Raw genomic sequence first — 27,062 nt, 5'->3', positions numbered from 1 at the left:
TGGGGTTCTTACACCTTCCTCTGAAGCTGGCCACTATTGGAGAAAGGAGACTGGAACATAGGTCTGATGGCAACACTATGTTCCTATGTCTACAGTATTAGCATTGTCTAATATTATTGCTATTGAATACATGCTCTAGGAGCTAAGCTTTCATTTAAAAAATAATTATCCTGAGAAATACTTCAAATATGTTAAACAATGTTTTAATATTTATATTGCAGATCATCTACCCACTTTACAGTCCCTTTGTGCCAGCGGAGCAGCACGAAGGGGCCATACGCCTGAGAGAGAACTGGTCAGTAACTTGCATAGTTTCCCCTCCTGTGCTTTGGGCCCCTCATTTCCTTTCCCCTTGAGGAGGGTTTCTCGGTATCAGTGAGTAGACTGGCCCAAGGTGCCAGGATCTTTCCATACAGGAATCTTGCTGTCCAGGGACCACTAGGAGCTGGAGAGCAGTGCAGAGGCCAGGGGAGATTCACGGATTTAGTGGGCTGGGATCTCTTGCCTCTTCTGCAGGAGGTAGGGATTGGGGAACAACATCCCCCCCCCCACCCCCAAGTATTTCAGAGAAACTTCCCTCCCTGGGAATAACCCACATATCGGGGGCGGGGGTTGGCTGAGGCTCGCTTGGGGGAGGGGGGATTTGGCTGCTAGCTTCTCAAGGCTAAGCTTTAAGCTAGCTGACCGTGGGGGAACATCAGATCCTCTTGGCTCAGCTGAATACATTCTCCTGGCTCCGATCCCCGGCCTGCACGGAGCCAGCAATGGAGTGACACTTTAAAACAAAGCAGGAGGAAGGACTTCCTGTTGGGCTGGGCTGCCTGCTACGCGCTGAGCAGATGCCGCTGCAGCCGGCTCAAACCTCGGGCTGTTCTGCTTACAAGGGAAGTTTGCACTTGTTGAGTTTTCGGCGTGTTTTAAAGCCGAGGCCAGAGGAGCCCGTTCCGTGCGGGCGGGGAGCGGCCGGGCAGCCCGGGGAGTAGGGGCTGGTGCGGCGCGTACTTTCCAATCCCTCCCCCCAGACGACGGTACGTTCGCCAACATTCAAACCAAACCTCTCGGCGCGTTTGTGGCTGGGGGGCTAGACACGCGGGGCCCTCCACAGAGGACCTGGCCTCTTTGTTTTCTCCCCCCCCCCCATCATCACCACCACAGAGCGGGGCAGGAGAGGGAGCCCTTCTACCCGCATCCTCTTCGGAAGTTCCGCTGTTGTCCCGTTGTATGCCTTAGTATACAAAATGGCTCAGAGCCGCCTCCTCCGCTGTCCCCGCGTGATCTCGCACATTGCCAGCGGAGGGCGCCAGAGGCGAGGGAATGCTCCTCTCCGGCGGGGGAACGCCGCACGACGTGCAGGTTTCTCGGTGTGAGCTGGGCGCTCGCAGCGCGTTGCTGCTTACCAGATACAGCAGGGGGCGCTGTTCCTAAAAGATGTACAGGCCTTTCCCATTGGGACATACCACGCAGCCCAGCGCCTGCTCGCTGTCTGCATAAAACCTCATCCTCCCCTTCCAGAAACACCTTCTCTGCAAATGGCCCTCTCCTGGGAAACTGGGTGTAGTTCTACCCCTTCCCCTTCCCATACAAAGCCAAGTGTGTATACACACACACACACACACACACACCTCTTCCCTGGAGTGGCTCAAGCCAGGGAGCGAACAGGAGGCCCTACTAGAAAAAGCCTCCCTTCTGCTTGCCTGCAACAGACTCTGCAGTAACAGGAGTAGTTGTTTAAGAACACGACTTTTACTTGGGCCTTAAAAGCAGAAGGATTATGAGAAAAGAAGAAAAATTAACTCCCTGAAGAACACATGTGCGGTGAGTTTTTGTTAGAGACACAAAGCAGGTGAGGTAATTATCTTTATTGGACCAACTTCTGTTGGTGAGAAGCTTTCAAGCTACACAGCTCTACTTCAGGTTGAGGCTGTTTTGTTTTTTATTTGTATTGAGGTTGGGTTCATTACATACACTAGAAGACTGTCCCACTGAAGCCTTTATAAAGCATAAAATGCAATGTTAATAAATAAATGCAGTGCACTTGCACATCACATTTCATCTATAAACATGAGTTAACTAGGCCTCACAACACTACAGCGGAGCAACAGTGCTCACTTCACTCACCTCTGTGGTGGTGTGAGGCAGCTATTTATCACTGCACATCAACACTATAGAACAGTTTAGGACAGGAAGAAGACGCCAGGATCCAGTTGAAACTGCAGGTGGAATTTACAAAGGTAGAATGGAATTTGGCCAGAACATAGGAATTAAACACATTCACTCCTTTCAAATCAAATCTTTAATGGCTACAGTTTTATGTTCATCGTGTGAAAAATGGCCTCTTCAACATCACAGCATTCCCTAACAATGTGTTGAAGCAGTGGCTCAGCATTGACTGAAAGAAAAATGCACTACCTACTGAATCACCAATATTATTTTTGTAAGCACCCAGGTGTTGCATTTGAAGTACTGACCCATCCCAGTCAGACACAGCTTGTGAGAGCTGAAAGGATCACCACATATGTGGGTATGATCATAGAGCTCTGTAAGTAGGAACCTGGACAGCTTAATCTATGGAGCATCACTTTAACCTGAAGGTCCTGTATACAGAAGGAAATTTATAGGCAGATACTGACCATGTTGACATATGTGGTGTAATAACCTGATTTGAGTGCCACCTGTGTATGACTCACACCCATGACAATCTGACCTCCCTAGCAAGCCAGGGTAATGCACACATGGCTGTACACCTTATGGGGACACAGAGTCCACTCCTTTCCACAGCCATCCCACTCTGCTAACCTCCACACTGTCCTTGCACTTAGGTCTGTGATCATGAATGACTACAGTGGAAGTGTTGTCCAGTGTGCCTGATCTGTGGCACCCTCTGCTGATCTAGTGTGGTGCTACAGGAACTCCCTGCTTCAGTTTCCCTTCGCTCAGGGCCCCTTAAGAATTCCATACAGTCCAAAAGAATAAGGTAAGATTCCCCTGCTGGGCCTCACTTTACTAAATCCAAACCAACTTGAAATAAAGTCTGTCCCCTTGGGCTCAGGGGTTGCACAGCCCTTCTTGCCAGGGTCTGTGATCTTTAGGGGCACCTCTCCCTTAGGAAAGCTCTTTCCTATCTTTTTCTTTTTCCCCCCTCTCTTTCTCTGAACACCATCTTGAAATTGAATCCTGCTGGCCTTTTATTTGGCCCACATGTTCATTATTCAACTAACTACCCAAATGGGCTTGTTCCCCTTAAATTAGCTCTCACCGGTAGCCTGGGCCCAGATTCCCTTGAAAGGGTCCAGAAGCCCCACAACAGGGGAATTGGGGGAGTGAAGGTTCCTTGCTTCTTCTCTCCCCTTGCAGTGACCAGTTATGATCTGGCCCCAGTGTATAAGGTTAACTTCTAATATGATTTGCTATAAAAGAACAAATGCAAATATGATTCTGCCCAAAAGAGATTGCTATATAGAATAAACAGGTTAAATACTTTTTGTTGTGCTCTTAGACTGATTCCAAACATACCCAACAGATAAAACATTACCTGGAATTCAAAAAGCCACCAAGTGATGGCATAAAAAGCTCAGGTGTAAATATTCAGCCAAAAATCCTAGAGCAGTGAAAAGAAGGTTACAGTCAATGATGTGAAATTTCTTACAAGTAAACTGCTGCCAAGTTAGGGAGAAAAAAGATATATAAAGATGTGATATCCGTGTTCTAACATCCATATAAAGGTGTGTCAACCATTTTAGAATTGGGCCATTTAAATGGTCCAGTTAGACAAGGCATGAGAATAATTTTCCTGCTAGGGTTCATAAACTTACAAATGGGACCTGTGAACTGAGGAGTGAGAACTAAGTTTGCCATAACCCAATCAACATGACCATTGCAAAACCCAGTCTTTTTCTAACATGCTTGGATCCCTACTTATCATTGCAAAACAGTGATAAATAACCCTCAAAAGTTCACAGGCTTGTTCAGCTTAGGGGGGCTTGTCAAAACTTTCAAGTGTAATTAGTATAATTATACTTGTTATGGGTGTTTGTTTTTTTTACTGATATAATTATACTAGTGTAAGCCCTAGTGTGGAGGCAGTTATAAAGGTACCTTATACCAATATAGTTTATTTCATAATAAATAGGTGCCATACAAGAACACCTATACCAGTATAAAGCACCCTTATATCCATATAAAAGCTTCCACATAAGGGGGGTTGTACCACTTTAAGTACATTGGTGTACTTAGAATGGTATAGCTTTCTAGTGCACACAAGGCCTATATCACAGTAGTGTCCAAAGGTCTCAGTCAGACTCGGGGAAGAAGGATGGACTTCAGAATAGCAGGGCATTGGACTTGGACACAGGAGCACCTGTGTCCAACTTCCTGTGTGATCCTGACTTGATCTATTTTGTGCCTCAGTCTCCCATTTGTAAAATGAGTATAATAATGTCTTACCTCCCAGGGATGTTGTGAGGATAAAATTAACTAATGACTGTGAGGTGCTCAGATACTACAGCAATGAGATTCATGTGAGTATCTAGATCAGGGGCGGGCAAACTTTCTGGCCTGAGGGCTACATTGGGTTTCCAAAATTGTATGAAGGGCCAGTTAGGGGAGGCTGTGTCTCCCCAAACAGCCAGGTGTGGCCCGGCCCCCCACCTCCTATCCAATACCCCCCCACCCCGCTTCTCACCCCTGATGGCTCCTCCGGGACCCCTGCCCCATCCAACCCCTCCCCCCATTCCCTGACGGCCCCCCGCCGGGACTCCTGCCCCATGCACCACCCCCTGCTCCCTGACCACACCCGGACCCCCTCCCCCTGACTGCCCCCTGCCACTTCATCCAACCCTTCCTTCTCATTCCTGACTGCCCCCCATAGGACTCCTGACCCCATCCAACCCCCCTGTTCCCTGCGCTGACCCCCCCGACCCCTATCCACACCTCCAACCCCTGACCACACCCCCAAACTCCCCTGCCCTCTATCCAATCCCCCTTGCCCCCTTATCAAGCTGCCTGGAGCACCGGTGACTGGCAGCACTACAGCTGCACCACCCAGAGCACCGTGCCCTCTGCAACTGCGCTGCCCAGAGCATGGCCTAGTGTGCTGAGGCTGCAGGGGAGGGGGAACAGCAGGGGAAGGCCCGGGGGCGAGCTTCCTGGGCCAGGAGCTCAGGGGCCGGGTAGGAGGGTCCCGAGAGCTGGATGTGGCCTGCAGGCCATAGTTTGCCCACCTCTGATCAAGATAGATGGGCCCCATCATGCTGGATGCTGCAAAAACACCTGGCAAGGCTAAAGACTTTGAAACAAAATGCAACAAGTGAGTAAAGGATGCGATAACACAAAGCTTATGATAAGTTTACATAGATTGAGGTGTGCACAACTTGATGGTTCTAAGTCAGCTGAAACTTTTTTCTTGTAAAATAAAATCAGCTGATATGCCCCTCCATCTTCTCCTCAAACTGGTAATCATTACTTGTTAGCTGATTTCTTGTAGGCATCATAGCAGTGCAAGTCTTGAAGAGAAATCTGAAGGAAGAAAAGGTAGTGGGCTTGCAGATTGGCTTCTTAACCTTTTTCTTTCTTTTTAAGATTGTGAGATGTTCTACCTTGCTATGAATTGCTGACTTCTTGTCTGAGTGACATTCCCAACCTGCATTATGCAGGGCATGTCATATCAGCCACTGACTCCTGCTGGAACCCAGAGCTGGCCTATGGAGGGGTCAGGTCAGGTTAGCAGGGTTTTCATTATATACTTAATGGTTTGCAGAGTGTTTAAGTATAATCCAAATTATATAACATTTTTATTATAGAATCTTAAAAACCATGTAATATTATAAAACAAGAATCAAACAAAATCCTCAAGCAAAAACCCACCATTTATGGTGCCTCTAGGTTACCTCCATGCTCTAGTGCAGGGGTGGCCAACCTGTGACTCCGGAGCCACATGCGGCTCTTTAGAAGTCAAGAAAGAGAACTCTATAGTCAAGAAATTATAGGAACTTGTAATATGGAAGGAAGAAACATGAGAACCTAGAACAAATAGGACTGGGGAAACCCATGCTTTGCCCAACTGAGAGCTGACTTAACAGCTCAGGAACTACAGAGGGGCTCATTTACAAGGTGATAGGGCTATATAAACACAGAAAAGGAGGGGAGCTCAAAGGCCACACCTTGTCTATATACATTAGAGAGGATTGCAGCCACCTAATCTTTAATATTAAGATGTTGCTTCTCGTTTCACTACATGCTGAGACCTGTAGTTTGTGCACACTATAGCACCATATTGAAGAAGTGGAAAATCAAACTTCATGGAGTGCATTTGGCTCACAGGTTGCATGCAAGTCACCCTGGAAATATGGAAAGGGCTTCTAGCTAAACATAAGCATAAAAGAAAATAGTTATAAAATATGTAGACTAATGTTATTTCACCAAAGTTGAGCAGAAACTTAAATAAATTGATTTTGAGATATGTCGGAGAAGCTGTTAAGTGAGTAGAGCATTTTTATATATTGTTTATGGTGGGAGTGTCCAAGAAAATAAATGTGGATAGAAATACTAAGCATTATAAGAGGAAAATACACAATCTCAGATACCATTAGTACTCCCAATAAATGAAATGTACAGCCTGAAAAATTACAAGCCAATGATGTACCTGTAACATATCCAATTGTAGCCAATCATAACAAACAGATGTTCGAGTTTGTTACAGTTCTTTAACAAAGATGGGAGGTCCTCATTGTGAACACATTGACAGTATGAGACAACTGATCAGACAAATTTTAACCAGTATGGTCGCCTCCATACCTATGGGTAGTGATCAATGGCTCCATGTCTAGCTGGCAGCTGGTATCAAGCGGAGTGCCCCAAGGGTCAGTCCTGGGGCCAGTTTTGTTCAATATCTTCATTAATGATCTGGAGGATGGCATGGACTGCACCCTCAGCAAGTTTTCAGATGACACTAAACTGGGAGGAGTGGTAGATATGCTGGAGGGATAGGATACAGAGGGACCTAGACAAATTAGAGGATTGGGCCAAAAGAAATCTGATGAGGTTCAATAAGGATAAGTGCAGAGTCCTGCACTTAGGAAGGAAGAATCCCATGCACTGCTACAGACTAGGGACCGAGTAGCTAGGCAGCAGTTTTGCAGAAAAGGACCTAGGGGTTACAGTGGACGAGAAGCTGGATATGAGTCAACAGTGTGCCCTTGTTGTCAAGAAGGCCAATGGCATTTTGGGATGTATAAAGAGGGGCATTGCCAGCAGATCGAGGGACGTGATCATTCCCCTCTATTTGACATTGATGAGGCCTCATCTGGAGTACTGTGTCCAGTTTTGGGTCCCACACTAAAAGAAGGATGTGGAAAAATTGGAAACCATCCAGCAGAGGGCAACAAAAATGATTAGGGGACTGGAACACATGACTTATGAGGAGAGGCTGAGGGAACTGGGATTGTTTAGTCTGCAGAAGAGAAGAATGAGGGGGGATTTGATAGCTGGAACTCCCTTGCAGGTAGTTGAAAGCAAAGAGGATGGATCTAGACTGTTCTCTGTGTAGCAGATGACAGAACAAGGAGTAATGGTCTCAAGTTGCAGTGTGGGAGGTTTAGGTTTGATATTAGGAAAAACTTTTACACTAGGAGGGTGGTGAAGCACTGGAATGGGTTTCCTAGGGAGGTGGTGGAATCTCCTTCCTTAGAGGTTTTTAAGGTCAGGCTTGACAAAGTCCTGTCTGGGGTGATTTAGTTGGGGATTGGTCCTGCTTTGAGCAGGGGCCAGGGGGTTGGACTAGATGACCTCCTGAGGTCTCTTCCAACCGTGATATTCTATGAATTCACAGGAAAAAATATCATTTCAGACAGCATAAATGAAAAATGGATACTTTTCAATTTAAATCCATTATGTTTATTAAGGAGCAAAATAATCAGACAACTGGATCTTCGAGGGCCTTTGCAACTTAGTTTGAGGAAATCACATCTAGATCCTAATACCACTTAAAGTTAGGAATTGTGGATCCAGGGTTTTGGTTCACCTAATAAGTTGGTACCTATGTTTGGGGACGTTCAGACACTTTATTGGACACTTTATTGCTTTCCATAATAGCCTATTACTATTTCTGACCATATCATCCACCTGCCATGGATATTAAAATAAGGAAATTCTCTCAGGCAACACTAGCATCTGACATGCTACAGGTACAACCACACCCTACCTCCTAAGTGTGGCTGTAGTGAAACAGAGTGCTGCCTCCCACTGAGCCAGAGTGGGAGGGACCACTTTCTGAGCCCAGGCGAGCAGAGCCAGGCCATGCCCACCCCTCCCACTGGAACTTAAGAGACAGAACAGGAAGTGTAAAGGGCTGGTCCTGGAGCTCAGTTGGGCTGCAGCTGCTGAAGGAGACAGAGGCCTTCCACCCGCTTCTGAGGCTGGAGCCTGAAGAGAAGCCCTGCCGAGCTGAGGGCTGGCCAGAGACTCTGGAACCGCCAGCCGACCGAGGCACTGAGTAGTCACCAGGACTGCCACTAGACATCTGGAAACAAGGGACACCCACAGATCCATGTACACCCCAAGGGGAGGGTAGGAAATGGCCCAGGAACAGCCAACTCCAGTCTGGCTGCATTACTGCCTGAAAGCTGGTCTGTATGTTGCAGCCAGGATCCCTACTGACCCAGTGACGGAACCATCTGCCTCTGTTAGGGCCCCGGGTTGGGATCCGGTGGAGCAGGTTGGGCACGTGTCCCCCTACCCTCTGCCACTGCACCCCTGGGTTGGCAGCCTTGCCACCTTTAGGCCAACAGGCCTACATTTGTTGGCCAACCACCAGAGCCAGGATGCCTGAGTATCCTGCCTGAGAGCCACAATCCTAAACTATTCATTGCTCTGCCCTACCTGAGGACTGGAGCCCTAAACTTTAACTGCTGTGCCCTGCCTGAGGGCCTGCACTCTGTAGACTGTTTGGTGCTCTGCTCTGCCCTGCCAAAGGGCCTGAGCTTGCAGACTGTTTGGTACTCTTCCCCAGGTGAAGGGCCTGAGCCCCTGAACCTTGACTGCTCTGCCCTGCCTGAGGGCCACAGACTGCTTATAGCCTGTCTGGCCTGAAAGCTGGAGCCCCGTCAGTTTGTGAGTCCACTCCCCCCAAGAGCCTCACTCTAGACTTTGCTAATTCCCTGACTGTGGGCAGTGCCCACCGCGGTAATGAGGTGGAGTGGCCTCTCATTGACCCAAAGGGGGAGGGACCACCACTAACCCACTACCGTGGCTTACTGCACTGCACATCTCTTACAAGTTGCTGAGTAGGCATTGTGGAGATGCTGATCATAGTGTTGTAAACAATTCTATATGCAGGAAACTTACAATGCTGTGGGATTCACCCTTTAGTGTATATAGCTTCTGTAAGGCATGGGTATTGTTTTAGGTTAGAACCTAAAGGCTTCAAACAAGATCAGTGCCCTGTTGTGCTAGTCAGTGATCATAAACATAGTAGGGGACACTCCCTGCCCTGAACAGCTTATAGTCTAAATCAGTGATACTCAGACTGAGGCTTGCAAGCTACAAATGGCTCTTTAATGTGTCTCCAGCACATGATATTAAAAAACTGTGTGATTTAATTAGCCAATCAGGATTCTTTTACTATGTTATTAACCAATTAAAGTTGATAAAATAATATTTGGTCAGTCATTTTGAATTCACACTGCTGTGGCTTGTTTGGGTAATGATTATTGCTAACTTGGCTCCTGAACCACTGAGGTCTGAGTATCACTGGTCTAAATGGACAAGACAGACAAAGGGTGAGTGAAGTAATTTGCATAAGGTCACACAACATGTCAGGGGCTGTTAAGAACATAAGAACAACCATACTGGGTCATAGAATCATAGAATATCAGGGTTGGAAGGGACCCCAGAAGGTCATCTAGTCCAACCCCCTGCTCGAAGCAGGACCAATTCCCAGTTAAATCATCCCAGCCAGGGCTTTGTCAAGCCTGACCTTAAAAACCTCTAAGGAAGGAGATTCTACCACCTCCCTAGGTAACGCATTCCAGTGTTTCACCACCCTCTTAGTGAAAAAGTTTTTCCTAATATCCAATCTAAACCTCCCCCACTGCAACTTGAGACCATTACTCCTCGTTCTGTCACCTGCTACCATTGAGAAAAGTCTAGAGCCATCCTCTTTGGAACCCCCTTTCAGGTAGTTGAAAGCAGCTATCAAATCCCCCCTCATTCTTCTCTTCTGCAGGCTAAACAATCCCAGCTCCCTCAGCCTCTCCTCATAAGTCATGTGTTCTAGACCCCTAATCATTTTTGTTGCCCTTCGCTGGACTCTCTCCAATTTATCCACATCCTTCTTGTAGTGTGGGGCCCAAAACTGGACACAGTACTCCAGATGAGGCCTCACCAATGTCGAATAGAGGGGAACGATCACATCCCTCGATCTGCTCGCTATGCCCCTACTTATACATCCCAAAATGCCATTGGCCTTCTTGGCAACAAGGGCACACTGCTGACTCATATCCAGCTTCTCGTCCACTGTCACCCCTAGGTCCTTTTCCGCAGAACTGCTGCCTAGCCATTCGGTCCCTAGTCTGTAGCGGTGCATTGGATTCTTCCATCCTAAGTGCAGGACCCTGCACTTATCCTTATTGAACCTCATCAGATTTCTTTTGGCCCAGTCCTCCAATTTGTCTAGCTATTGGTCAGACCAATAGTCCATCTAACCCAGTATCCTGTCTTCCAACAGTGGCCAATGCCCGGTGCTTGAACAGAACAGGGCAAAGTTTTGAGCAATCCATCCAGTGTTGTCTAGTCCCAGCTTCTGGCAGTTAGAGGTTTGGGGACACCCAGACCATGCGGTTGCATCCCTGACCACCTTGGCTAATAGTCATTGATGTCCTCCATGAACTTATCTAATTCTTTTTTGAACCCAATTATACTTTTGGCCTTCAAACATCTCCTGGCAATGAGTTCAACAGGTTGACTGTGCATTTTGTGAAGACGTACTTCCATATGTCTGTTTTAAACCTGCTGCCTGTTAGTGTCATTGGGTGATCCTGGTTCTTGTGTTATGTGAGACCCAGACCCCTAATCATTTTTTTCTCTCTTCTCTTTTTTCCAATTCTAATGTATCTTTTTTGAGATGGGGAAACCTGAACTGCATGCAGTATTCAAGGTGTGGGTGTACTGTGGATCTATATAGTGACATATTTTCTGTCTTATTTTCCTAATGGTTCCTAACATCATTACCTTTTATGACTACTGCTGGACACTGAGCAGATGTTTTCAGAGAACTATCCTCAGACTCCCAAATCCCTTTCCTTGTGTGGGAACATCTAATTTAGATCCCATCATTTTGTACAAATAGTTGGGATTATGTTTTCCAATGTGTATTACTTGCATTTATCAACATTGAATTTCATGTGTCATTTTGTCACCCAGTTATGAGTGATGTTCCTCTCAAAGATCCTTTATTTTGAGGTATAGATAAGTCCTCATAAGCAAAGTTCTCAACAGGATCTGTTCCAAGCAACATTGCAATGGTTTGTATAAGACATACATAGATCTGTGGATCTGTTGATTTTTTGCATTGTAACTTTTGGCTCCAGTTCTGCATTCTTCTGTTCCAGTGCATAGAAGGCACACTCCCCATCTTCTGGGGCAGCTGTGGGGTCTGACTATGCTCAGTGAGAGTTAGAGGACCTTAGGGCAGCTCTAATTAATGCTTTTTTTCCTTAGAGCCACATGTGCCATGGGAAGCAGAGAATGGACACAGCCAGGGGTAAAGAGGGAAAGTTATGTCAGGGCCCTGAGCTTGTGGTCAACCAAAACATCTGTGTAAATGAAATGAAATGGGAGGGAGTGGGGCCCCAAAGAACATGATGCATTAGGGCCTCAAATTTATCTTGACAGGCCTGGCCACAGTGCAGAGGACTTCAGCCACTCCCCCTCCTCTGGAATGCCTCCTTCTGCTCCCACCTTGTCTCCTTTTGTTCACATCACAGCCTCTACGCTAGGAACTGAGAAGGGGGCTGGCTCTGGGCCACCCGAAAAGCTGTATTCAAGCCAGGGAGCTCTGTTGTACAAGAGATATTCCTGCATTCGTCATGGTCCAACTTAAACTGCCAAAGCAATTTAAAGGGGCTACATTGCAAGATAGAACTGGGCCTCACATTTAAAACATGCCCAAAGCTATAAAAAATGAAAGTAAGTTACAAAATACACAGTTCACCCATACAGAAGTCCAAACTCGGGGATCTTTATGCGCCTAGGAATAGAGAGGATGCAGATAACACACATGCAAATAACAGATTTCATTACAGCTATAGGTTTTCTACTTTGCAACTCGTAGAAGCTCATCTTCAGTCATAACAATGCAAACATTTTGTAACAGCCATGAGGCAGTACGTGGCACTCTGTGCATGCCCAATAAGGTGTTTCACTCTGCCATCACCAGATGCTGTTGCTTGCTTTGCACCAGAAAAACTCGAAATTTCTCATGGAATGGAAATTCTAACATTCTGATTTGCTGAATTGGAATAGAAAATTGAAACATGAAACAGTTTCTGAAAAATTTCATTTCAGAACTGTCAAAACAATCCTATTGATTCATTTCATTTTGGAAAGGTGGAAGTACTTTGTTTTGAATTGATCATTTTGGCTTTTATATAATAGCAAAGTTGAAACAAAAAAGTTGAAATTAAACAATGTGATTTTATCAAAACAAAGTGCTTGACATTAAAAATGAAAAATATTGATAATTTTTGAAAAATGTTGACATAATTGATACGTTCCCCCCCAAAAACATTTCAATTTTATCAAATCAGCATTTTCCAATGGAAAACAGTTCTGTCAGAAATTTTTCAGCCAGCTCTAATAAGCAGTGAATTCCTTCTTAAAACTAGCTACCATGTAGATGACAACGACGATGATGACAACAAAAACATCGCTTCTTAAACACTATACAGAAGCCAGGAATAAAGACATGCCATCCTGCAAAAAGTCATCTCTGAGTCATATATTTCATCTACAATCATGATTTAAAATGTCCCTAGTTGATTTTCACGATGCTTGCAGAAAAGAATCAGAAACAGTGTTCTTATTATTTATTTGTACCAAAGTAGCACCTAGCCTTTTGTCCTGAGAGCACAGGTTAATTTGACCCTTTATAATCCAATGAAGCTGTTTCCAAGAATGATGGAAGTAACCAATCTCTGATCCAGATTGGGTATTCATGGATGTTTTATATATTTTTATATCAAAGTGCTTTTACTTGTGGAAGGTGTGTATCTCAGGTTGTACTGAATTTCACTGATAATAATGTGCCTCTTTGAAGTTTTAATCAATGTACCGTAGGGTGTTATGATACAGCAAATGTTTTTAATCCAAAGGGTGGATTAGTTTAATCCAGGAAGCCTTAAGACTGGTTAGCTGGTTACTCAGGCCTGCTCTACACTAGGAAATTAGGTTCGTATCATTATGTTATTCAGGGATGTGAAAAATCTACATCCCTGAATGACACACTTAAACTGACCAACCCCCCCGTGCTTGCTATGTCGACAGGAGAATTTTCTCATCAACCTATTTACCACCTCTCAGGGAGGTGGATAACTTATGTTGACTGGAGAAGCACTCCTATTGGCCTAGTTAGTGTCTTCACTGAAGTGCTACGGCGGCGCAGCTGCACTGTTACAGCATTTTAAGTGTTGACAAGCCCTAAATGATGGCTTTTTTAAAACTCTAACCCAAAATGTTTATGAAAAACTGTTTCGAATTTGTAATAATTCTGTTTATTTTATAGGATGTCTCACATGGGATTAGTTTATCTGTAACATATACATTATATCACAAACACTAGTTGACACAGCAAGCATTTTAATATTGCAATTAAATTACTTCAGGTTAAGTGCTTGATAGTGCATTTAAATTGATCCAATGCACTGGTTTTTATACTGATAAATTCTGGAAGCAAATGCTTGCTTTAAGATTAATAGTGTGTGTAATCCTTTTACCTTACCTTACTCTAGTTTTGAGCCATTAAGCCACATGGTTTGTGTTCATCACAAAAAAGGCCACAGAGCCTATTAGCTCTTATATAGCATTTTTCCATTGCTAGACCTCAAAAGTTATTAAAAAAGAAAGGCAAGCAACACTATCCCATGTTTATAAATGGGAATATTGTGACATAAACAGGTCCCACCTACCCTGGGGCTTCTGGTGGCCCAGCTCCAGATTCTGAGGTTCTGGACCTTGGTCTTCTCATGAGATGTTCAACCCCAAGCAATATCTTGGAGACCTTGGAAAGCAGGGCTAAAAATTCTCTGACTTCTCTACAAGCCAGGCAGCATTGTCAACATAGTTTTTACCAACCAAGACTGTTTGACCAACCCTGATTCTGACTTGTGCATCAGCAAGTCCTTATATCCAGTTGATACCTGGACAGAATAGTGCCAGAATGAGAATGCATTCCTGCTGCACAGCTTAACTAGTGTAGAAACATGGCAAAAGGCATGAACTAATGCACACCCTTGCACCAGTACTGGTGTGAAGATTGTGCACCAGATTTAGCAGAGTGTTTGGAACCCGATTCCTTTCAGTGTGAGCTGAAGTGCTGACATCTCAACTGAATTAAAAGCCACTTTGATGTCGATATATGCCACACAAAGCAGGAAGTTAAATTCTCTGTGCAGTTCAGCCAGAAGCTGAGGGTATGGATAGTGTCCATTATGGACTACCCTGCAGAGAAACCTGATTGCTGTGGACAATGTCTGTTAACGAGCAGCTGCATCCTACCCAGCAGAACATAAGCAGACCTTTCCAGAGACCGATAAGTGAAACTGGCCTGTAGTTGCCACACTTGACATTGCCCTTGGTACAGGGACACTATGATGCTGTCTTTCCATTCTGATGGTACTTTGCGTAATGCCCACACTTACAAGAACAGTTGATGCAGGCTGATGCTTGCTGGTTCCAAGGCACCTTTGAACAGCTCAGGTGGAATACCATCAGGTCCAACAGCATGTCCATTGTGTAATGGACCATTTTGGGTGGCCTCTTGTACTTCCCCGAGTGATGATGTATCAGCGTTCATCCCTGGATCTGCAACTGTTCAATTTGCCAGATCCCATAGCTCTATACAGACATCTGCAAGTCCATGGTTCAGCATGCTTTCAGAATTTGTCTTCTATCTGTTCAGGAGCTCATTCGTCGATGAGTAGGGAGATCCATCTGGTTTCATAATGCGGATGTTAGAAGTTTGTTTATGGTTGCCAGACAGGTGCATGATGACTCCGTAGGCAGGACACAGATTGTTGTTGTTTAGGCCATCCTCTGCTTCGTCAGCCAGGCAGTTGACATAGATCTCATGTCATGTTTTGCCATGGCCTGGAAAATACCATTGAGATGTTTACATTCTTGGACATCTCCCTGCTTACATACATCTGCCTTTTTTCTAATATATCAAACACCTCTTCAGAAAGCCATGGTTTCTTGCATAACTGTCTAAAGCCAATTATTCCAATGCTGGCATGTGATACAGCATATACCACTCCAGGCAATCTCCACATAGTTTGAGGTTATGTAGGTGATCCTCAACACCCTGTGTGTGTATTTCATGGCTCAACAGGATCCTCAGAAAGATGCTGAACATTGTAGTGTTAGTGGACATCTGGCTTGCGAGGAGTTGAAAGATGCATTGAGAGCTGAGCAACAACTAGTCCATGGTCTGAGTTTGCTGGTGCTTCTGCGACATTGAAGACTAGGTGAGCTTTTACTATGGAGTTATTTCTGATGAGGCTGTGATCAGTTTTCTTCAGGACACATCCCCTACTTGAAATCTAGGTCCAGCGATGGTTTTTAAGGCGTCTAAAACCCTGAGCCCATAACAGACAAGTCCTTGGCTGCAGACAGTGTCAAAAGCCAGATGGTAGTGTCATTTGTGGAACCTGAACTAAAGGGACCTATCAGAGTTTCATACCTAGTTCTATTGCAGCCATTCACAGCATTGTCATCTCTGAGCACTAGCAGTGTGTCGTGATGGAGCTGTGGCACACTGGTTATACTAATATACCCATCATTCCTCAGTGATTCTAATTTATGTACCATTTCTATATTATGAAATCCCCAGTGCAGTTTGAGCATCATTGCATGAAAATATATCTACTATCATAGACTAATGACAATTTACAAATTGTCATTAGACATCAGACGTTACATTAGACAAGCATTTGCTGTTACCTTAGTATGTGACGTGCTTCTAATAGCCAGGTGACTGTCTGTTTATGAGTCACATCTCTACAACAAGGCACTTTATAGCTCCCATCACCATAGTATCTCAGCAGCTTGATCCTACAAACCCATCTAGGGGCACAAAGCTCTAAAGATATAGAGCAGGTTGCACAGAGGAGCCAAGAGGCCAGTGAAGAAGCTTGGCAACATGTGACCTCCAGAAGAGGTAAGCGGAATGTCCGGGTTCCAGTAACACAGACACAGGTAACTAACCGCTTTCATGTTCTCTCCACAGGTACCGTTGCGGAGAGTGGACCAGATGATATGTCTGGGGCGAGAAAGCAGAAGGAGACTCCGCTGGTTGGAAGGCATGAGATGCGATGTCCTGAGGTTGGGGGTTCCACGACCACCACTCCCAAGAGGAGAAGGCGGGTGATGGTGGTCGGGGACTCTCTCCTCCGGGGGACTGAGTCATCTATCTGCCACCATGACCGGGAAAACCGAGAAGTCTGCTGCTTGCCAGGGGCTAAGATTCGCGATGTGACGGAGAGACTGCCGAGACTCATCAAGCCCTCGGATCACTACCCCTTCCTGCTTCTCCACGTGGGCACCAATGATACTGCCAAGAATGACCTTGAGCGGATCACTGCGGACTACGTGGCTCTGGGAAGAAGGATAAAGGAGTTGGAGGCGCAAGTGGTGTTCTCGTCCATTCTTCCCGTGGAAGGAAAAGGCCTGGGTAGGGACCGTCGAATCGTCAAAGTCAACGAATGGCTACGCAGGTCGTGTCGGAGAGAAGGCTTTGGATTCTTTGACCATGGGATGGTGTTCCATGAAGGAGGAGTGCTGGGCAGAGACGGGCTCCATCTTACGAAGAGAGGGAAGAGCATCTTTGCCAGCAGGCTGGCTAACCTAGTGAGGAGGGCTTTAAACTAGGTTCACCGGGGGAAGGAGACCAAAGCCCTGAGGTAAGTGGGAAAGCGGGATACCGGGAGGAAGCACAGGCAGGAACGTCTGTGAGGGGAGGGCTCCTGCCTCATACTGGGAATGAGGGGCGATCAACAGGTTATCTCAAGTGCTTATATACGAATGCACAAAGCCTTGGAAACAAGCAGGGAGAACTGGAGGTCCTGGTGATGTCAAGGAACTATGACGTGATTGGAATAACAGAGACTTGGTGGGATAACTCACATGACTGGAGTACTGTCATGGATGGTTATAAACTGTTCAGGAAGGACAGGCAGGGCAGAAAAGGTGGGGGAGTAGCACTGTATGTAAGGGAGCAGTATGACTGCTCAGAGCTCCGGTACGAAACTGTAGAAAAACCTGAGTGTCTCTGGATTAAGTTTAGAAGTGTGTGCAACAAGAGTGATGTAGTGGTGGGAGTCTGCTATAGACCCTCATCCCCCTGGTCCGGTGTAGATGAGGCTTTCTTCTGGCAGCTCACGGAAGCTACTAGATCGCATGCCCTGATTCTCATGGGTGACTTTAATTTTCCTGATATCTGCTGGGAGAGCAATACAGCAGTGCATAGACAATCCAGGAAGTTTTTGGAAAGCGTAGGGGACAATTTCCTGGCGCAAGTGCTAGAGGAGCCAACTAGGGGGGGCGCTTTTCTTGACCTGCTGCTCACAAACCGGGTAGAATTAGTGGGGGAAGCAAAAGTGAATGGGAATCTGGGAGGCAGTGACCATGAGTTGGTTGAGTTCAGGATCCGGACGCAGGGAAGAAAGGTAAGCAGCAGGATAAGGACCCTGGACTTCAGGAAAGCAGACTTAGACTCCCTCAGGGAACGGATGGCCAGGATCCCCTGGGGGACTAACATGAAGGGGAAAGGAGTCCAGGAGAGCTGGCTGTATTTCAAGGAATCCCTGTTGAGGTTACAGGGACAAACCATCCCGATGAGTCGAAAGAATAGTAAATATGGCAGGCGACCAGCTTGGCTTAATGGTGAAATCCTAGCGGATCTTAAACATAAAAAAGAAGCTTACAAGAAGTGGAAGGTTGGACATATGACCAGGGAAGAGTATAAAAATATTGCTCGGGCATGTAGGAATGATATCAGGAGGGCCAAATCGCACCTAGAGCTGCAGCTAGCAAGAGGGGTTTCTTCAGGTATGTTGGCAACAAGAAGAAAGCCAAGGAAAGTGTGGGCCCCTTACTGAATGAGGGAGGCAACCTAGTGACAGAAGATGTGGAAAAAGCTAATGTACTCAATGCTTATTTTCCCTCTGTCTTCACTAACAAGGTCAGCTCCCAGACTGCTGCGCTGGGCATCACACAATGGAGAAGAGATGGCCAGCCCTCTGTGGAGATAGAGGTGGTTAGGGACTATTTAGAAAAGCTGGACGTGCACAAGTCCATGGGGCCGGACGAGTTGCATCCGAGAGTGCTGAAGGAATTGGCGGCTGTGATTGCAGAGCCATTGGCCATTATCTTTGAAAACTCGTGGCGAACGGGGGAAGTCCCGGATGACTGGAAAAAGGCTAATGTAGTGCCAATCTTTAAAAACGGGAAGAAGGAGGATCCTGGGAACTACAGGCCAGTCAGCCTCACCTCAGTCCCTGGAAAAATCATGGAGCAGGTCCTCAAAGAATCAATCCTGAAGCACTTGCATGAGAGGAAAGTGATCAGGAACAGCCAGCATGGATTCACCAAGGGAAGGTCATGCCTGACTAATCTAATCGCCTTTTATGATGAGATTACTGGTTCTGTGGATGAAGGGAAAGCAGTGGATGTATTGTTTCTTGACTTTAGCAAAGCTTTTGACACGGTCTCCCACAGTATTCTTGTCAGCAAGTTAAGGAAGTATGGGCTGGATGAATGCACTATAAGGTGGGTAGAAAGCTGGCTAGATTGTCGGGCTCAACGGGTAGTGATCAATGGCTCCATGTCTAGTTGGCAGCCAGTGTCAAGTGGAGTGCCCCAGGGATCGGTCCTGGGGCCGGTTTTGTTCAATATCTTCATAAATGATCTGGAGGATGGTGTAGATTGCACTCTCAGCAAATTTGCGGATGATACTAAACTGGGAGGAGTGGTAGATACGCTGGAGGGGAGGGATAGGATACAGAAGGACCTAGACAAATTGGAGGATTGGGCCAAAAGAAATCTGATGAGGTTCAATAAGGATAAGTGCAGGGTCCTGCACTTAGAACGGAAGAATCCAATGCACCGCTACAGACTAGGGGCCGAATGGCTAGGCAGCAGTTCTGCGGAAAAGGACCTAGGGGTTACAGTGGATGAGAAGCTGGATATGAGTCAGCAGTGTGCCCTTGTTGCCAAGAAGGCCAATGGCATTTTGGGATGTATAAGTAGGGGCATAGCGAGCAGATCGAGGGACGTGATCGTTCCCCTCTATTCGACATTGGTGAGGCCTCATCTGGAGTACTGTGTCCAGTTTTGGGCCCCACACTACAAGAAGGATGTGGATAAATTGGAGAGAGTCCAGCGAAGGGCAACAAAAATGATTAGGGGTCTAGAACACATGACTTATGAGGAGAGGCTGAGGGAGCTGGGATTGTTTAGTCTGCAGAAGAGAAGAATGAGGGGGGATTTGATAGCTGCTTTCAACTACCTGAAAGGGGGTTCCAAAGAGGATGCCTCTAGACCGTTCTCAATGGTAGCAGATGACAGAACGAGGAGTAATGGTCTCAAGTTGCAGTGGGGGAGGTTTAGATTGGATATTAGGAAAAACTTTTTCACTATGAGGGTGGTGAAACACTGGAATGCGTTACCTAGGGAGGTGGTAGAATCTCCTTCCTTAGAGGTTTTTAAGGTCAGGCTTGACAAAACCCTGGCTGGGATGATTTAACTGGGAATTGGTCCTGCTTCGAGCAGGGGGTTGGACTAGATGACCTTCTGGGGTCCCTTCCAACCCTGATATTCTATGATTCTATGATTCTATGTGTTAAAGCATCTGCCTAACTAAGGAAATCCTTCTTTTTAGGAAATCTAATACTTTTGTTTCCATAACATAATCCAGCATTACGAAGGGGATAAGGGAAATGGCATGTTTTGAATAACAAAACAGTAATCATTGATACAGTAATTTGCATCCCTAGATTTTTGATAGTGCCTAAGTGTCACTTTTCCCTTTATTTACATAATGGAAAAATAGAACAGAGAAATCCAGTGAAGTGGATATCACACAAAGCAAGTTGATGGTAAAAATAGGACTTGAATCTAGATCTCCTCATTTCCATACAGTTTTGCTATTCCCTGCTGTCTGTCTGAAATGCAGCATTTCAGACTATGGAATCCCTTTCAGGGTTTAAACCGATGTCCTATGTCACTACATGATGCTGGAAGTATACTTGTGCCACAAGAACTGGATGAAGAGAAGGGGAAGAGGAAGCAACGAGCTACCTTCAGGAGAGCTGCGATAGATGGATAAATTCGGATGTATCTACACTGCAAGGGAAGGTGTGATTGTGGCACAGGGAGACCTATCCACTCTAACTTTAGTCTAGCTAGCATAGGTAACGAGTAATGTGGATGTGGTGGAATCGCCTTTCACATGGGCCAGCCACCTGATTACAAGCCCACTGGGGATCCTGGGGCACAGGTTGCTAGGCCATGCTGAAGCCTGTGCCACCATGTCTACACTACTGTTGTTAGCTACCTGTACTAACTAGATTAAAGCTATCACAGGGATGCCTACCTATGCTACAATCACACCTCCACTTGCTGTGTAGACATACCTTAGGGTTCATGGAGCCCTAGGGGTCGGTACCAAATCCTTTAGATAGATTTTACCGTCTCTTTTGGGTGTCTGATGAAGCTAACATATCTTTGGTCTCTGAGGAGGCATCCCTATCTGTAAGAAGGTAGTTGCAATTGTAAATACCAAGCTGCATTAAATCCCACCCTCCTTCCCATGGCCAGATTACACATAAGATGTTAAGCAGGTAGGAATCACTAAGCAGTGGCTCCAAAATACATATTCAAATGTCATGGTGATGAGTGTGGCATAAGCATTTCCTAGACAGTCATCATGAAGTCACTACCACAGCAGCAGAAAGATGAAACATTTAGAAGTTAAAAACAAAGATTTCAATATCTTGGGGATTGTTTCGTTTTTTTTTTTAAAAGAGTAAAACCGAGCAGTTGCAACGCAGTTCTCTTTGGACATTAATGTATACCAATGCAAAGTGAGTGCAAAATGTTACCAAATCAGAATGATAATAGAATTTCATCCCCACTTTGCATTTCACTTTGCACTGGTGAAAATGACTATTCAAGGAGCAGGGCAACAGTCAGTTGGGCTATTAGAGTACAGCCTTGACTTAGTTTCCCCTGTCTGATAGATCATAAATGGGGAGGCAATTTGGTGTCTAGGAGGACTGTTGATTAATTGCAGTTAACTCATGGTTAACTCAAAAAAATTAATCATAATGAAATCAGTTTTAATCGCACAGTTAATAAAATACCAATTGAAATTTATTAAATATTTTTGGATTTTTTTTTCACATTTTCAAATATATTGATTTCAATTACAACGGAATACTAAGGGTACACTGCTCACTTTATATATATTATATTGATTACAAATATTTGCACTGTAATAGTATTTCAGTTCACCTCATACAAGTACTGTAGTGCAATCTCTTTATCGTGAAAATGCAACTTACAAATGTAAATTTTTTTGTGTTACATAACTGCACTCAAAAACAAAACAATGCAAAAACTTTAGCGCCTACAAATCCACTCAGTCCTACTTCTTGTGCAGCCAATCGCTAAGACAAACAAGTTGGTTTACATTTGCAGGAGATAATGCTGCCCACTTCTTATTTACAATGTCATCAGAAATTGAGAACAGGAGTTCGCAGGACACCTTTGTAGCCGGCCTTGCAAGGTATTTATGTGCCAGATATGCTAAAAACATTCTTATGCCCCTTCATGCTTCGGCCACCATTCCAAAAGATGTGTCCATGCTGAAGACAGGTTCTGCTCGATCACAATCCAAAGCAATGCGGACTGATGCATGTTCATTTTCATAATCTGAGTCAGATGCCACCAGCAGAAGGTTGATTTTCTTTTTTGTTGGTTCGGGTTCTGTAGTTTCTGCATCACAGTATCGGTCTTTTAAGACTTCTGAAAGCATGCTCCACACCTTATCCCTCTCAGATTTTGGAAGGCACTTCAAATTCTTAAACTAGGGTCAAGTGCTGTAGCTATCTTTAGAAATCTCACATTGGTACCTTCTTTGTGTTTTGTCAAATCTGCAGTGACAGTGTTCTTAAAATGAACAACATGTGCTGAGTCATCATCCAAGACTGCTATAACATGAAATATATGGCAGAATGCCAATAAAACAGAACCGGAGACATACAATTCTCTCCCAAGGAGTTCAGTCACAAATTGAATTAATGCATTTTTTTAAACGAGCGTCATCAGCATGGAAGCATGTCCTCTGGAATGGTGGCTGAAGCATGAAGGAGCATAAGAATGTTTTTACCATATCTGGCACATAAATACCTTCCAATGCCAGCTACAAAAGTGCCATGCAAATTGCCTGTTCTCACTTTCTGGTGACATTGTAAATAAGAAGTGGGCAGCTGTCAGGGTTCCTTCCCCACTCTGAGCACTAGGGTACAGATGTGGGGACCTGCATGAAAGACCCCCTAAGCTTATTCTTACCAACTTCGGTTAAAAACTTCCCCAAGGTACAAGCTTTGCCTTGGCCTTGAACAGTATGCTGCCACCACCAAGCGTTTTAAACAAAGAACAGGGAAAGAGACCACTTGGAGACGTCTTTCCCCAAAATATCCCCCCAAGCCCTACACCCCCTTTCCTGGGGAAGGCTTGATAATAATCCTCACCAATTGGTACAGGTGAACACAGACATAACCCTTGGATCTTAAGAACAATGAAAAATCAGGTTCTTAAAAGAAGAATTTTAATTAAAGAAAAGGTAAAAGAATCACCTCTGTAAAATCAGGATGGAAAATACTTTACAGGGTATTCAGATTCAAAACACAGAGGATCCCCCTCTGGGCAAAACCTTAAAGTTACAGAAAACAGGAATAAACCTCCCTCTTAAAACAGGGAAAATTCACATAAAACAAAAGATAAACTAATCTGCCTTGCCTGGTTTACCTTTACTGGTTGCAATATTGGAGACTTGGATTAGGATGGGTTGGAGAAGATGGATTTCTGTTTGGCCTCTCTCAGTCCCAAGAGAGAACAAACGTAAACAAAGAGCACAAAACAAAAGCCTTTCCCACCCCCCACCCTCCAAGATTTGAAAGTATCTTGTTCCCTTATTGGTCCTTTGGGTCAGATGCCAGCCAGGTTAGCTGAGCTTCTTAATCCTTTACAGGTAACAGGATGTTGCCTCTGGCCAGGAGGGATTTTATAACACCGTATACTGAAAGGTGGTTACCCTTCCCTGTATATTTATGACAGCAGCATTATCTCCTGAAAATGTAAACAAAACTTATTTGTCTGAGTGATTGGCTGAACAAGAAATAGGACTGAGTGGATTTGTAGGAGCTAAAGTTTTACATTGTTTTGTTTTTGAATGAAGGGTTTTTTTGTACATAATTCTACATTTTTAGTCCAACTTTGATGTTAAAGACAGAGTATTTTTCAATTCGCCTAATACAAGTACTGTAGTGCTATTTCTTTTGTTTTTTTACAGTGCAAATATTTGTAATAAAAATATAAAGTGAGCATCATTCATTTTGTATTGTGTTGTAATAGAAATCAATATATTAATTTTTTTTAATCACATGCTTAATCATGATTAATTTTTTAAATCGCTTAACAGCCCTAGTATCTACATGTGGGTATATACCACATACCCAGGATCTATCTAGGAAAGGATGGTTCAAAGAGGGCATGTTGCCTTTAGCCCTTCATCCTTAGCCCCTGGGAAGAGTAAAAAGGGGGGGTTCCAGCAATTTAGTTGTCCCAGGAATATGTTAATCTCTTAACCGGCTTCAGTCAAGTTGTTTTTTCCTTGCTCACATGTCTATTATATTAAACAGAGCTTCAGTCTTCCTGAACATGTAAACATGATGATGCTTACGAGATTGAAATAGCAATGCTTTGTCATTGTTGTGTGGTTGCTGACTGGCTTTCTGACTGTCAAACAATCAGAAATCAAGGATGTGGGGGTGGGGTGGGAGGGGGGGAAAGAAGAAATGGCAGGTCATTCCAGGATGGGGAAATAGCCTATATGGAATGATGGGAGAAGGAGTGAGAAATCAAGAATTCTGCACTTTAGATCAGAGATCAGTTAGCTCAGATTAAAAATAATTTGGATCAGAGGTGGAGATCAGTAGAGATAAAAGATCTTTTGAATTACGAAAGAGGGGACCAGAGATCAGAGAATTTGGGTAAGAACTGTAAGTGACTGGAGATGTGCAGTGAGGTTATACATAAAGGGATATTTTCTTCCCTCTCTAATGCTGTTCAAAACAGCAAAGGAAATATCTTAGATGACATTTAAACAGAAAGGGTGGAATATTGGAAAGAGAAGGTTCCATGGGATGCGGGTCATGAATGATATTTGGGCAATGTATTCAGATATCGTGATGGGTGCAACCTAACTGCTTAACCAGATAGATAGTGGTAGACTGGTAGTTGGAAAATGGCAATTAGAGTTGGGCAGCTGAAGAGAAAGGGAGAGACCTAAATAAAGGGTCAGTGATAGCAACAGGGCACCCACCAGGATGGGAATAAAATTAGTAAAATCCAAAGAAGAATGGAGAGTAGGAAACGGAGTAAACTGTTTGAGAGCAGTGACCAGAAGTGAAAGCTGAAGAAAGGGAAAGAAAAAAAAACAAAAACAGAACCAGGGAGAAAGTGAGAATAGAGAAAGGAAAGCAGACTGTGAAATAAGCCTGAAAAGATGAGTGAGTTCCTATCTACCATCTCTCTCACTGCAGTGAATGGCTGGAAGATTTATTGCTGCCTGAGACAGGTTATGGTAAGAAATGGGGTTTACACATGGAGGGATCTTCTTTCCTCAAGACTGCCAGTCAAACAAAAAATGTAATGTTTTGGATGATGCCTCTTTTGCAGGTGAGGGAGCCTAGAGTGTTCCAAGGATTTACAATGAGGGTTGGGACAGGGGGAGATGGCTTAGCCTTGTTTTGGAATTTTTTCAATATTTTAAAAGCGTGTGTGTGGTTTATTTATATCAAACACATTTTACAAAATTCTGCTAAACATTCAGCATCAGACTTTTTAATAGAACGATTATAAAAAACACTGCCTACCTTGCTGTTCTCCTTCCCCGTTTATCTCCTATGTTTTGATTTATCTTTTCTGCAGAATTTAAACAATTTTAACCATTTCTTCATAATATAGTTTTAGAATCACTGAAGTCTTATTTGTTAATTTCTCTCCTGTTTTCTTGCCTCCCAATTTTCTCCTTCCCTGTCTCTCTCTCCCCCACCACCCCCAATTTTCTTCTGTAGTCTCCCTCATCTCTTCTGGGACTGTTTTTTTCACATCTCCTTTCCCTATATTTTTCTCTTCTACCTTCTCCAATGTGTTTTCCTTCCTTGCTTCCAATTTGAACTTCACCTTTAATTACTCTCTCCCTCTAGTCTCTCCTCTCCCATAACATGTCTGCTGTTTCCTCTTTTCTCATTCCTTCCCCTCCATCTCTCCTGATCTCCTCTGGAGCCCCATCCTCTACTCCTATCTTTTCCTCACACCCTATTTTCCCTCTCTACTCCTGCCTCTAGCCCATTGTCCATATCTTCCCAGACATCCTCCCAACCCCAATTTCCTGTTTTCTTCTGCTTCCTTCCACCTCTACTGCCCCAAGGTTTTCGCATTTCCCCTCTTCTGCCCTGTACCCATCAGCTTCCTCCCCCTTCCCATTTACCCCTCTCTCCTCTGATCCTTACTGTCCACACTGTCCCCCTACCTGGGGTTGACCTTGCCTAATTTTACCACGAGGTAAAACTAAAGAGCCTTGTCTTCACTGTTTTTACCTTGAGGTAGCTCATGTGCATTAGGTACCCTCAGGCAAAAAAAGAAAAGCAGCTTTTATAGCAGTAAAGGCAAGGCCAGGGAGAAAGAGAGAAGATGGGCTGAGGGATGAATGGGAAGGTTGGGCCATTTCCTGGACCTCGCCAGACTGAGCACAGGAATGGGATGTCCTTCATGGCTCAATGTGTGGGGAATCTCAGCTTGGGGTGTGGGTAATGAAAGTGAGTGACAGTTGTGGAGAGTGACAATTTGTGCGAGTTGGGTAGTTACAGCTAGGTTGACAAGGAGTAACAGTTGGGGGTAAGAGGGAATATCAGTTGGAATGACAGTTGCTGGGAAATGGTAGGGAGTGACAGTAGGCAGGTGGCAACTGGGGAGTATGGAGTGCCAGTGTGGGTGACAGGAAGTGACAGTTGGAGGGAACAACTGGAGCTGGGGGATTGACATTTCAGGGGTGGAAGAGCTGCCAGATATTGACAGTTACAGGTGATATATGGAGGAGGCAGCACGTGACAGTGAATTATATTTGGTCAACTGGGAATAATAGAGAATGAGTGTTGGGATATGGGCAATTGGGAGTGACAGAGAGTGTGCAGTGGAATTGACAGTTGGGGAGTGGGCAGTAAGTAGGGAAGTGGAGTGGGTAGCTGGGAATTACCACTATTAGTGATATTTGAAAATGGCAGGAGTGCCAGTTGGGGACTGGACAGCTGAGAAATAAAATGCAAGAATGATCATTGGGAAGTGAGAAGCTGAAGTCTGACAGGAAAATGTAGTTGGGGATAGCATTATGGGAGGGTAACAGTTGCGTATGACAGCACTTATGACTTCTAGGGATAGTGGCAAGTCAAACTGGGTAGTTGACAAGAGAAAGGTCTGAAGAGAGTGTAGTTACAGCAGCACGATACCCT

The 27,062-nt window shown here is 44.8% G+C and overlaps 1 long non-coding RNA gene across 2 annotated transcripts in view; it reads left to right on the top strand.

Annotated features, from left to right (window-relative positions):
• The first annotated feature begins 365 nt into the window (after nt 1-365).
• The window catches only part of LOC125638981 (uncharacterized), a 29,152-nt gene continuing 2,455 nt past the window's right edge, over nt 366-27,062 (top strand). Inside the window, exons 1-2 of one of the 2 annotated variants that reach the window (XR_012668941.1) lie at nt 366-519; nt 2,820-2,974. This is a non-coding gene — a long non-coding RNA (uncharacterized LOC125638981). Of the gene's footprint in view, nt 520-679; nt 1,029-2,819; nt 2,975-27,062 lie in introns of those variants that run through there. The other variant, XR_012668940.1, reaches the window with a different exon arrangement.

This window comes from Caretta caretta, chromosome 6 (assembly GCF_965140235.1).
Source record: "Caretta caretta isolate rCarCar2 chromosome 6, rCarCar1.hap1, whole genome shotgun sequence".
Taxonomy (NCBI): domain Eukaryota; kingdom Metazoa; phylum Chordata; order Testudines; family Cheloniidae; genus Caretta; species Caretta caretta.
Note: the sequence above shows the minus strand (reverse complement) of the source record. Positions and strands in the feature narration are given on the sequence as shown.